General features: G+C 41.4%; 1 long non-coding RNA gene across 1 annotated transcript; it reads right to left on the bottom strand.

Annotated features, from left to right (window-relative positions):
* Positions 1-5214: 5214 nt before the first annotated feature.
* On the bottom strand, positions 5215-14240 carry LOC124282169. The gene is made up of 3 exons (XR_006900078.1): positions 14230-14240; positions 6173-6179; positions 5215-5277 (listed from the first exon to the last, which is right to left on the bottom strand). It is a non-coding gene; the product is annotated as an uncharacterized LOC124282169 (long non-coding RNA).
* Between the last annotated feature and the right edge of the window lie 719 nt (positions 14241-14959).

The raw sequence follows: 14959 nt of genomic DNA, 5'->3' as shown, positions 1-14959 counted from the left end.
CGGGTTTTTGTCGGAGCAACAGATTAGTCCGGGTTTCAGTTCTGAAGGTCTGATTCCTCGCCTGTTTTAGCTATGGCCATACCCTATGTTGCTACTGTACCGGCCTTGTGTAAAGCGACTTGATGACATAACTTTCACACCACTTCAAGAATCTCAGTAACATTTACCCCTGGTATATACACATCCACAGGTATACCAACCGTTCATAGAAAGGTTTCAGTAACAGTTGCTTTCTTTGTCGGTTGAAGAACATACCTGCATCTTCCGTCTGGATCACAGAACGACGTGTCACAGCAGAATCTGTGGTAGGCGTCACCACAGCAACCACAGGAGCAGGAGAACACTGTCTTGATGGCAGCAATGGACGAGTTGTACCGCCAACAACCGTGAGACATTCTGATGCAAAATACGTTTGGAAACCGAAAAATTAAATTGAAAAAGCTATCTGATTATATTAGTGTTTTGAAATATATTTAAACATGCTAATACCACATATTAGAGGATGACATCTGGGACCGTAACGCACATGTATATACTAAAGAGCGTACACTTTTGGGACCGTAACGCACATGTATATACTAAAGAGTGTACACTTTTGGGACCGTAACGCACATGCATATACTAAACAGCGTACACTTTTGGGACCGTAACGCACATGTATATACTAAACAGCGTACACTTTTGGGACCGTAACGCACATGTATATACTAAACAGTGTACACTTTTGGGACCGTAACGCACATGTATATACTAAACATTGTACATTTTTGGGACCGTAACGCACATGTATATACTAAACAGTGTACACTTTTGGGACCGTAACGCACATGTATATACTAAACAGTGTACACTTTTGGGACCGTAACGCACATGTATATACTAAACAGTGTACACTTTTGGGACCGTAACGCACATGTATATACTAAACAGTGTACACTTTTCAATGATTAACTAATCAGGACGCCCTGTTCTGGGGTTTATCTTCACTACGATGTTCAGGATCAGTCAGTCATATATATACGCGAAATTATCAAAACCCCGAGAATCTGGACAGTAGCGTTTTCACGGGGTCGTAATAATACCTAAAACAACTCACCTGAATAGTTACACCCCTGACAGATACGATCCTAAGTATCGCAGTTCACTCACTATGTACGTGTCATTCACGAACCAGCCAGGCAACCGGTTGCCACTGACGAGAACCTAAGTCAATATTTGGTATTGTACACATAAATGCAATTTCAGTTTTGAAATGTTATTGCGGGGTATACCCTGTGCCCTCTCCACATACACCTCGGGCGGATCTCTGTCGCAATCCACGCACCCGTGTTCCCGGTGGTGTTGGTCTACCGTTTAGTGAGATCTGGATAAACAGAATACATTAGTGTGTGTTTGAACACCGTCACATTAAATCCTCGATATTTAAGTACGTGTTGCTTAAATGTTACCAATGTTTGCACTCTTATAATAACTGTGATATGTTTATACCACCTAGCAACACTATTCGGCAGCTTGTACAAAGGCCAGTTCAAATGCCTGAGAAATGCATCATATCTTTTATAAACTTGTATAAACTTGACCGATATATCCAAGATATTTTTATGGATTAAACTTCTTTTTAATTTCTCTCACGACGTTTCGAGACCATTCCAGGTCCCTTCATCAGGTGAACTTTAAAAGAAGTTTAATCCATAAAAATATCTTGGACATCAATGTACAACTTCTAAATGCCACTGAAAGACATTGACCGATATACTTATAATAAGAATTTATTTTGCGTGAGTGAGTGAGTGAGTGAGTGAGTGAGTGAGAGTGAGTGAGTGCAACGCTGTTTTGAACCGACTTTCATTTTAATCACTGCATCTCAGGTTCAGGTTCAAGTGAGTGAGTTAGGATTTAAAGTCACATCAGCAATATTTCAGCCATATCGTGACTAAAACTAGTTCTCATAATACATACATATAACATGTAAAACCCTGTCAACGAAGGGCAGTAAAATTACTAGATTATCACAAAATGTGTTAAAGCTAGCTAGCATATATCTTTAAAAGTAGAAAACTATGTTTGGACAATACAATGTAAAAATGGGCTATTGATCGCCAACAACTGAAAGTAGATCACCATACTAGGGACCATGGGGACTTACAGTGCTGTTGCTACCTGCATGAACCCTAGCTGGATTTATATCAGGGACCAGAGGCTGTGTTTAGCATGTGTACATCTAACTGGTAGCATCCCACTAATACCACATGTTCCATTCTTTGAGAAGAATACTGCCTCCATATTGTTTATAGCATCCATATAGATGAATGCTACCTCGATATTGTATATAGCATCCATATAGATGCATACTGCCACGATATTGTATATAGCATCCATATATACTAGCCACATAAAGAAACTGTGCATTGTCAAAATATTATCCCAGTTGATAAGTACGATAACAATGTCAAAGGTACATATAAACTTTAATGGAGAGATCATGAGACCATAACAAGTCGGGAGAATTTCAATTGAAAAGTCAATCACAATGACGTCACGAGTCCACAAGCGGGACAGGGGTCAAACGACCATGTCACAAGCTCAATAACGGGAATGTCCACCATCGGCATTGAGAACAGCAGTGCATCGACGACGCATAGAGCAAGGAAGGCTTGAGGGATGTCACGCCAGATTCTCTCAAGTTCTGTTGCAAGGTAAAGGACGTTATCTGGCGGATGAGGAAGATGGCGTAGACGTCGATCCATCTCCATCAAGGCTGTAAGTCAACGTTGTGGTGTTGCAAGAAATCCATAGCAACCCTTGCCGTATGAGGGCGGGCATTGTCCTGTTGGAATGTTAACCCAGGGCCATGACGTTGCAGAAAAGGAATTGCCACAGGTCGAAGAATCTGATCCCTGTAGCCCACATCAGTTAAGTTGCCCTGAATAATCACCAAAGGAGATCTTTGGCGTGCTGTTATTCCACCCCAAATCATCACGGAACCACCACCAAAGCGATTCCTCTCCAAGACACAGGCCTGTGCATAACGTTCTCCCACGCTTCTATAGGCACGTTGACGTCCATCACTATGGGAAATGTTAAACCTGGACTCATCTGTAAAAACAACATTTCTCCACCAAAACAAGGGTGTGCGGACATGATTTCGGCACCACATTCTGCGAGCTTGTCGATGACGTTGTGTAAGGATAGGCCGTATGGCGGGACGTCGTTGTCTGATCCCGTGATGACGTAAACGTTGTCGAACTGTGTTGAGGTGGATACGGCGAAGTCCTGGGATGGTTCGGGCAGTCATCACTGCAGTCTGAAACCTGTGTCGAAGATGGGTCACCCTTATCCATCTGTCCTGTCTTGGCGTTGTGACACGTGGACGTCCAGAACGTGGCCGATCAATGTCGTCATTTGTGTTCTGGTAGCGTCTCACCAGTGCAGAAATGGTGTTCCGGTGGCAGTGGAAATGTGCAGCCACTTGTCGTTGAGACATTCGCCCACGGACCATCCCAATGGCCTCATGACGTTGTGCAGACGTGAGCAGACAATACTGTATAAAGCATCCATATAGATGAATAATGCCTCGATATTGTATATAGTATCTATACAGATAAATACTGCCTCCATATTGTATATAGCATCCATATAGATGAATACTACCTCGATACTGTATATAGCATCCATATAGATGAATAATGCCTCCATATTGTATATAGCAGCCATATAGATGAATAATGCCTCGATACTGTATATAGCATCCATATAGATGAATAATGCCTCGATATTGTATATAGTATCTGTACAGATAAATACTGCCTCCATATTGTATATAGCATCCATTTAGATGAATACTACCTCGATACTGTATATAGCATCCATATAGATGAATAATGCCTCCATATTGTATATGGCATCCATATAGATGAATAATGCCTCGCTACTGTATATAGCATCCATATAGATGAATAATGCCTCCATATTGTATATAGCATCAATTATAGGTGAATGCTGCATCAATGTTTTAAATGACATCCATTTAGATGAAAACTCTCTCGATATTGTATATATCATCCATATAGATGAATACTACCTCGATATTGTATATATCATCCATATAGATGAATACTATCTCGATATTGTATATATCATCCATATAGATGAATACTATCCCGATATTGTATATATCATCCATATAGATGAATACTATCCCGATATTGTATATATCATCCATATACAGTTGTCGAGTTCTGTATTGACGTACTCTCGTGATCTCTGCATGACTGTAATAGTGACACCAGGGACGCTACACAATTATTAACCAAGAAGTAAACGGGTACGCCACAATCTCAAGCACGTAATAAAGCCACGTACCCTGTGTGGCCACCATTTGTCTGAATGACAGTCCAACACCTCTTGTTCATAGAGCAAACCAAGATGACAACTTGAGGAATGACTGCTATTCTTACCGGCGAGCCAAGTAAATTCTCCCGTGCTGATATTGACGTTAAGGTGTGTCTCATCTCATCCAACAGATGCTCAATTGGGCAAGACAGTACGTTCATACTCTGAGCTCTCAAGAAATCAGCACCAGCTGATGCTTTACGGGGACGCGATTTGGCACCTGAAAAAATGGCGCAAAGTGCTTACACTGCAAAGAATGGAGAGGAAGTCATGATGTTAAGATACCAAGCATATGAAGATCTGTCCTCCTTCTTGCCCACCCGGTTCCTCCGCGGAATCTCTCGACTTCATATAACACTTATTACGTCACTGATGCACACTGATCCTATCAAGAGGTAACGGGATCCATCACCAATTATACCCTACCAACCAACGTTAAGAAAGCCTCTCAAGATGTAATCAACTATACTGCACCGTACAATAGAGACTAAGTGACGCAACTTGGCAGAGAGAATTCCATAGCAATGAATATAATCATGAGGAAGTTATATTTAATGACTCCATGGCAGATGTTATGGCAATCGAATCTGGTACAAGAAGTGACATTGTTTATGAAATACTAAAGCTGGATACCTTTTCTTATATTACGTGTGATATTGTGTTGATTCCAGCTCATGTTGGGCAGCTTGCGAAATGTGGTTTGCAAACTCTTGAAGTAACGATATCGGAATTCAGACCCCAGCCAAGCGATTTCGACAGCATAATGGTAAAATCCTTCACCTCAAGCTAGCAACAGTTATGGGATGCTGGGAATACAGATAGAGAATATATTTGTTTGCACTGTGATATGAATGTTGTAGAAAATGAATACCATGTTTTCTTTATCTGTAATAGATATTTTCTACTCCGTAATGAATACTTCTTGTCCATCAAAAAATATTGTAAAATTAGATTAACTTTGCAACAAATATTAAACACACATGATGTAAATATATTACGTTTAACATCTATATATCTGATAAAAATATTTAGCTTAAGATCTTCTTAATGTAACTTTGGTCATGTGACAACGATTGTATATCTTGCAACACAATTGTACTATGGGCTATGTGGCCTAAAATACGGAATAAAAATTTGAGATTTAATGATCTCAGTACATACAGAATACAGATGCACTCTGTTTGTACTCACGACAAAATCAAATCGGACAATTCGTTGACGTAAGAAGCGTGAGGAAGTCATAATCAATGGACTTGGACACTGTGGTTTAAATGCTTACCGCAGTGTCACTATTAAAGAGGTATCTCCCGTATGTACACACTGTGACGAAAGTACTCCCGAGACTGTGAAACATTATTTGATTGAATGCCTAGGCCACAATCATATCAGAATAAGTTTAAGAGGTGCAGTACTTGAGATGGAAAGCTCAGTTTCTCTAATTCTCTCTATTATCACTTTTGGGCCCAAACATATTTTGTGATTCAATTCAGCAGGCAATTTTAGACTCCGTGACTGCATCGGAAAAACTTGATATACTATACAAATTTGATAAAGACATAGATATGTATTGACTTTCAAACCATTTTTTACGGTTTCTCCAATATTTCTGATCTGCTTTCAGAGGTGAAATAGTAATTGCTTGAGGTTTTACAATATAAACTAGATCATGAAGCTGATTGGTTAATCTCATCTCATTGGCATTACTCACTTGTTCTTGTTTGAAGTCATTTGATGTGTTGGGCGCAAATAGACCGTTTATAGGTCCAAGTCGCTCTAAAACACAAGTACTATACCATACATTCAATAGCCATACAGTCTTCACCCATGCTCACGTGACTAAAATCTGTACTTTACTGAACATTGGTTGGATCGCTGACTTTGTGTGCTGGCGATTAGATGCCATACTCTGGGACTGTGTGCTCAGATCCCGGACGGGACTCAACCCCAAAATTGTACTAGAATCCGTACCTACTGAAACATCCCTATAATAACATATTATATTCACATGACGAAAACGGCTTGCACAACTGTAAACGAACCAACGCGGCAGGCTGTATCAAGTTATGAGTCAGTATCCCCTAAAATCCAATGGGAAATTAAATCCTATGGAACACGGAGCACCCTGGACCGAATTCATCATTGTCTCTGATGTCGGGTTGACACAGACAGAACTTGCACTCAGCTGTCAGAAAGCATGTTATAATTATCTTTGCTCAAAGTCAATTAGCCGAACTTCGAATTGCTCTTCCTAAAGCTGTCTCATGTTTCAACCAGTATCATTACGTCCTGCCTAGGATCATCAAGTCTCTTTAAACGAGGACGAGCACTTGCAGTGAAACATTTAGGCTCATTTAATTACGCGCGTCTAGTTAAAAGCAGCAAAACTATTTTAGACACATGCGAAATCCCGTTTAGGGCAGAATGTAAACAAGTGGAAGATCGGAGCAGGGATGTGACAAACATGTTTCACTGTACCTTGTCTCAGTGATGTCCCAGGCACCGACCCTCGTGCCTTTGCGAGGATTAAAGATTTAAAAAAGATTAAGATGGCAATACTTTGTACTGTGAAGCATTTCGAGTCGGGGGGTCATCTGATTTTTTTTTTTAAATCTTTAATCCTCGCAAAGACACGAGGGTCTGTGCCTGGGACATGACTGAGAAAAGGTACAGTGAAACTCCCACGCTTGTTGGTTCCTGAAACACGTTTGTCACATCCCTGACAGTGTGTTCCGAGTTACGTCCCTTAAGCATACCGGAAACAAACCTTTATGGTTCCGAGTCCGGATTCTGACTGTATTTATGGTTAGTTGATGTCCATACATTTGGTGTAACCGTCACTTGCTTGTCGTGTATCTCTGTCTGCCACGGATGAAGAATTATTACGGCAGACAATCTGAGAACCCTCGCAAGAGTTTTTAAGAAATACGTATTGATACTTGCACTACGTCCAACAGCCCGACACTGTGTCCATAATTTGTGTATGTTTCAGATTAGGAGCTACCACAATCGTACCAGAGATCACGTAGTTGTACTTGTGAAGTACAACTGTTTCACAACATGATCTCTAGTACAACCGTTGGAGCAACCGTTTCACGCATTCTCAACCTGAGGACGCGTGGAACGGTTGCTACAACGGTTGTACTAGAGATCATGTTGTGAAATGGTTGTTACAACGGTTGTACTTGAGAACACGTTGCGAAACGGTTGGTACAACAGTCGTACTTGGGATCACGTTGTCATACGGTTGCTACATCAGTCGTACTCGGGATCACGTTGTCATACAGTTGCTACAACAGTCGTACTCGGGATCACGTTGTCAAACGGTTGACATGTTGGGTGTACATATATGGAGACTCTCTCCATGCTTGGGGTACAACACGGGGTAGGATCCTGCACAAAGCTTAAGTTAAATGAGAAAATTAAACATTCAAGTTCGGTGAATCGGAGGTATGAGCCCTTCAAATTAACAATCCTATAAAATCATTTCTTTTGACGGTTGACACCGAAGGACGAGGATACGCTACACTTTTCTGGAACACTGCATGGGTATAATCACTATTGCACAGGGAACACTTCCCGCTCATGCAGACGAAGTTTCATCTCAGGACATATTTCTCTCCATGTTTTCTTCCAGGGATGGCGCAAGGTTAGGGTCCTTGGCAAATATTTAGTAAGTAAATGAATCAATGTGAGAGTGAGATGGGTTATAGAAACTAAGGCTATGCCCGGATATCAACAGGTCGACTTCCACAACCTTTTTCGGTTTTAGGCACCTAATCCGTTCTTCTAGTTTTCACCAAAGATGTGAATATGTATAACTTTCGGGCTTCCTTCACATCTTCCAGCGAAGTAGTACTGATCACAGCAGCGCTAAATCAAACTCCCTCATTCTTGCACACTTTCAAATTGATGCATTACATTTGTTTGTGCTATTTGCAATATGATTTGGTTCTGCTGTACATGTATACACAAAGTTCGAAGCACAAAAAGGCGAATCACAAAAAAATATCCTACATTTAGTTATTTTTAAGCCCAAAGTCAAAGGACTACATAGCTCACTAGAGATATTTGGACATATGTCATCGGTTCCCAATTGCGCAGATCGATGCTCATGCTGTTGATCACTGGATTGTCTGGCCCAGACTCGATTATTTACAGACCGCCGCTATATAGCTGGAATATTGCTGAGTGAGGCGTAAAACTAAACTCACTCACTCACTGTTGAGTTTGCTGAAAAGATGTTTTCCCTGTCGTATCAACGTGAAGGACAGCGTTTGGTTGTGAGGTGCCGTAAAGTTCTGTCTACATGGTATTAGGAAACAGCACATACAAGCATGCAATCTGCATGTTCAATATAAAACAGTAATCTTTCACTTTCTTGTATTTACAGTAAAGGAAAATAAAAACTGAGAACTTCGGTGCCCATCAACTTCACCTTATTTTACATCAATAATAGAGGGACAAGTAAGTGAGTTGTGTTTGCTCGGCTATGCGTACAATATTTAATAAGTGATCAGATCTGCTTCAATGTTCAATAATAGTGGTTGAAATGCATTGTGTCACGATGTTCGCCTTTCGTAGGTAATTATAGAAGTGTGTATTAGTTTTAGACAAGTGTCAGTCATACATCCAGGAAGCTACACACGGACGTGACCACGACTGTCGTGGTGGGAAGCATTGCATTAATGTCAGTGTGTATTTCTATATATTTTACTGGCGCTTCATATAGCAACACACACAGGCAGACCGATTGGGGTCCCCGACATCTTATCACCTTGAACTTTTGCTTCGTACACCGGCACTCGTGACAAAAACACACACAAGTATATTTTTCTTCATTTAACTGCCGATTAAAATTTCTCACGCCCCCTGACACCTATATTGCCAAAAGCATGTTTGCTTGCATATGTTAAGCTTCAGAAATGAATCATACTCCCACGTGTTGCCTTGGAAACGTAAACATATTTGGTCATACATATCAAAGGACTTTTAAACATGTACAGGTGGGAACATTTCAAGCCTGTAACGGACTCTCTATTTGTTTAACATACCACACATGTTGTAATTTTTGTGTCTATGCACTTGTATCGAGATGTTTAAAATATGTGTTTCTGCACTTATATCGATATGGTATGGTTATGGTTATGTGTGTGTGTGTGTGTGTGTGTGAGTTGAGGTGAAATTAGGTTTAACGTCGTACTTGAGAATATTTCGCTCATATGACGACGTGCATGCGTGTGTATGTGTATGTGCGGCTGCTTGTACTAGCCCAAACTTAAGCTGGTTTTATAGTGCTAGCCCACTGAGATACCATGCCGCAGTGAAGCATGAATACCCCACTCACACATTATACTGACTCCGAGCCGACCAGTCCTTGATGTACCCATTAATGCCGAGCGCCAGGCAGGGACCAACATGTACCATATTTTAACGTCTTTTGGTATGACGCGGTCGGGGATCGAACCCGCGACCTTCCGCTCTCCGGGCGGACGCTCTAACCACTACACCACGGAGGCGGTCTCTGTGTGTGTGTGTGTGTGTGTGTGTGTGTGTGTGTGCATAGATATCGAGATGTATAAAATGTGTATGTGTGTACATAGATATCGAGATGCATAAAGTGTATGTGTATGCATTGATATCGAGATGTATAAAATGTGTGTGTATGCATTGATATCGAAATGTTTAAAATATGTGTGTATGCATTGGCATCGAGATGTTTAAAATATATGTGTCTGCATTGGTATCGAAATGTTTGAAATATGTGTGTCTGCACTTATATCGAAATGGTATGGTTATGTGTGTATGCGTTGATGTGTAAAACGTGTGTGCATGCATTGTATAAAATATGTGTGTATACATAGATATCGAGACGTTTAAATATGTGTGTATGCACTGGTTTCGAGATGGTATGGTTGTGTGTGTGTGTGCGTTGTTATCGAGATGTATGAAATGTGCGTTTATGCATTGTATAAAATGTGTGTGTTTGCACTGATATCGAGATGGTATAATATGTATGTTTATTTGTCGTCATCGAGATGGTGTGAATAATGCGTACGTGTCGACATCAAGATCCTTTGAAAGATATCATGAAACGTTTGTGGATAGTAGAAATATTATTGATACTTGGAAAAAGTCGATTCGTGGAGTCGTATGCAATATAGACTTCAATGCATGAGTGCTGGATGTAACTGTACTTCATATTAATTCAAGCCTTAACATATTTTGAGGTTTTGACATTTATTGCAGTGCAATATAATATCGCTCTCACTTGAGAACAGCCATAAAGGTGCCATGCAGTTTGTCAAGTGTGTGACTCACACAGGTTTGTCAAGTGTGTGACTCACACAGGTAACAGTTTACAGCCCGGTCACACGAGGAAACAGAGTGTACACATAGACTTGGTTCACTTCAACTCCGGACGGTTCATACTGACGGGGTAAACTGGTCCGTTATACCCGTGACACTGAGGATCAAGAGGCATGATTGCACCAGGATGCCTGTAAGGCAATCACCAAACAACTGCCCACACTCCTCCACAGGCCCCAACAAGCACACACATAGTACCCATCTAAGGTTAGGGTTGTACAGCCTGTGGTGTTTAAAACATATTGCAGCAAGTGAAGCTTGTACATCGAGTTTGGATGAGACAAATGTGTGGTTGATATTATGAACAAGCGCAGATTTGTGCGGATCTGAACTAAACAGAACAGACAGCAGACAGTGTTTATGATATCTGTACTAAACAGAACAGACAGTAGACAGTGTTTATGATATGTCTTTATTTCTTGAAGGACAACACCAGACGAAAATGTATGAAATATATTTAACAACCAACTAACAATATAACAATTTATAATATACTTGGAATGGTGACAATGTTGAAGGTGAAGCAAAGTTTACAAATGTACATTTTACAAAAATGAGATTATTACTATTTTGTTAATCCATTTACATTATTCAAATATGTCGTGTATGAAAATGATCTTGGACAATGATATAATTCAGGTTCAGTGAAACTGAATTGGAACAGCCATTTTGTACTCGAAGCTTGGACAAAAATACTTTTGACAATGTGAACTGGGATATGTAAATTTGTATCCTTATGCAAATGTTTGTTAAGTTTGACGTCCAAAATGACACCAATTTCTCTTAAACTGACGTTATATGTACATGTACATATGGATTTCAAAAACATTCAAGGTTACCGAGTGTGAAGAATATGGCGTGTATGACGGACTTTAACAGAGACAGTTTATCTATTGTTGCCTATGTGCACTGGACATTAGTATGGAGTCGATCACGGGAATACTGTACAGCTCTGGCACAGCGTGAGTGGTGCATCGCTATGGCTTTGGTCATGTGACACTATCAACCAATCATTGGCGGGCTCGCTACTGTGCCATCGGGTTTCGTGAAGATCCTTACTCGATCAGGTAAGAAGTCCATGGTTACCATGCTATTCTCAGGCAAGATGGAAACCTGTTGAACATAATCATGTACATGGTAGTTCATTGAAGCTGAAAACTGGATTACATTATAGGCAATTAATACAGCCATGAAACATTAAAACGGAATTACACGTAGGGCTTACTCACTAGGAGGAATGAAGAGCACGTGATAAACGTGATTACAGAGTCGATACGAGCCAGCAAGTCCACCTTCCGCTCGGCTATTCTAAATTCATTCATATAAGTTCAAAGTATCATTATGAACGTCAGCCACATACGTAATCGTTCAAATTTCGGTTGTTGTGATACCAGCACTCATCAAGTTGCCGCTGAATGCCTGGCATTCACAGAACATGTTCCTCCCAACCTACCATTCCTGGAACTCAGTCGGACTTTGCCGCTCATACATATCCATTACGGTGAATGGTTAGGTCATATTTTCTGTTCCTCCATTTACCAGGAAGTTAAGAGAATTGTCACGAACCTTAAGATTTGGATTTTGTTCCATGATAGTTTCTTTCGCCTCCTCACCCCCCTGAAAAAGGAACGAGATTGAGAGAGTCAGATGTGCTTTAGGACACTCTTAGCAGTGTGTGATCTTGACACAGCTCTTTCCTGTTTGGTAAAGTCTGTATCAGCGTGCATGTTGGATTTGTACTCAAGACCGCTGGATCCTGGTTCTTTCAAGAGAGACAACTGGGGTGACTGAGATACCTAAGCTTTCAAACATTACATGAATATTTTGACTATACATATTGCTTATGCTAAACACTGTCACCGTTATCATTACAGAAGAAAACACAATACCCTGGCATACTTTGTAATTTAGTTCCTTGTTTGTAAATACTTTAATATGTATCCTGGACAGAAATGATGAATTATTTCCTGCTTCAACTTTTTTCGTGTCAGCAGCTTGTCAATCATAAAATGCGTTCTTACCTACCATCCCCACAAGGACTGTTTCCACAACCATCACCTCAACCATGTCTCCATCCAGCCTCAGTACTACCCGGCTACTAGAACGCGCAACAGCCTCACCCCTACCCAATTACTAGGGCACGCAACAGACTCACCCATACTCCCGATTACAAGGACGCGTAACAGACTCATCCATACTCCCGATTACTAGGGCGCACAACAGACTCACCCCTCCCACCAAGAGACACTACAGACTCACCCCTACCCGATTACTAGGACGCGCAACAGACTCACCCCTACCCGATTACTAGAATGCGCAACAGACTCACCCCTACCCGATTACTAGGACGCGCAACAGACTCACCCCTACCCGATTACTAGAATGCGCAACAGACTCACCCCTACCCGATTACTAGAATGCGCAACAGACTCACCCCTACCCGATTACTAGGACGTGCATCAGCCACACCTTCACCACTATGACTCCCTACAGCATCACCCCCATCATCATCGCTTGGGACTCCCTACAGCCTCATCCCTACTCCCAACTACTCGACGTCCATACAGCCTCATCCCACTACTAGGTCTATCAAGATACAATTGCCGTTGCATCGTTTGTGTTCAACAAAAAAGCACGGAAGTAAGGTTTACTTAGACTCTAGCGCATTGCGACTGGTGAGCCCGTTTGATATCCGCTGCACATGGTGCGTTTTGAAAAGACAACAAGCGGCTATCAGTCTTACTTGGGTCTTAAGGTGTATGTAAACAAATAATAAACTCATGTATCGTTATTTACCTTTCCCACGAGCTCCGGCCACGTTTCTTGGGACGCCATTTTACTGCTAAGAATAGCTTCTCCGCACGCCTGGTTATTGTTGTGGCCAGCCGCGCTGTATCCCGAGTGAGCATGTACAGGAATTGTCACTATAGTGTGCTAGCCGCGGTATATCCCGAGTGATACGGAGCATGTAGAGGGCGTGTCTTTATAGCGTGCTGACCTACTTCCCCGATAACCCGTTCACTCGCCCATATACCATGTCTGGACGCCTACCACTCGATCTGATGTGCTATAATCACATTTAGGGATATGTGACAATAAGGTTTGAAGTATGTTGTTGAATTTCTTCCCCACCTGTAAGTGTAGACGACGGAATGGGCCAGAGAACCCAGGGTAGTCAGGCGTTACCCCGGGGTCTGACACAGAGCGAGACGTGTGGGTTGTGTTTGAATGTGTATGGGTCGTGTCCTACGGCTGCAGGCGTCAACGTACCCCAATGTCAACAAATATATGACCTCCCTTACTGGATTGCCCCGCCTGACACGCTTGTGAAAGTATGGCCGGGTGAGGGAAGCACTTTCACCTTAAGATGCCCTTTTCAATTTCGAACTCCAAAATATATTGGCACGAAGCAGGTCCTCCCGACAAAGATCACTGAGAACATTCCTGATGCTGCCATGGCACTTATTCTACTGGAATATCTGGGGGACTTACGGAAATATATCAACCACTCTCGAGTTAGTTCGAGACATACGGAGTGTATATATAAGAACACCGGCTTGTGCCAAGACTGCACACCGATATATCATATATCAGCTAAATCCGGGAAGTTTAATTCTATTGCTTTTTTCATCTTGTACATTAATGTAATGAAGTGTTGCACTAAAGTTACTCTTGCAAACAAATAAAAGATTTGAAAAGAACGTATTACCAAGGATGTTTGTCAATGTGCGGAATGATTTAGAAAAGACAAGACAAAGGTACCAAGCCACATATTCCCTGTGTCTAGAAACAACACATCCCCTGTGTTTAGAAACAGAATATTCCCTGTATATCAGAATATTCCCTGTGTCTAGAAACAACACATCCCCTGTGTTTAGAAACAGAATATTCCCTGTGTATAGAAACAGAATATTCCCTGTGTCTAGAAACAACACATCCCCTGTGTCTAGAAACAACACATCCCCTGTGTCTAGAAACAACACATTCCCTGTGTTTAGAAACAACATTCCCTGTGTCTAGAAACAACATTCCCTGTGTCTAGAAACAACACATCCCCTGTGTCTAGAAACAACACATCCCCTGTGTCTAGAAACAGAACATCCCCTGTGTCTAGAAACAACATTCCCTGTGTCTAGAAACAGAATATTCCCTGTGTCTAGAAACAGAGCATTCCCTGTGTCTAGAAACAACACATCCCCTG

Source organism: Haliotis rubra, unplaced genomic scaffold, assembly GCF_003918875.1.
Source record: "Haliotis rubra isolate DU_JTF1 unplaced genomic scaffold, ASM391887v1 Scf294, whole genome shotgun sequence".
In the NCBI taxonomy this organism is placed as follows: Eukaryota; Metazoa; Mollusca; class Gastropoda; order Lepetellida; family Haliotidae; genus Haliotis; species Haliotis rubra.
The sequence above is the reverse complement of the archived record's forward strand: the minus strand, read 5'-3'. Positions and strand labels throughout refer to the sequence as shown.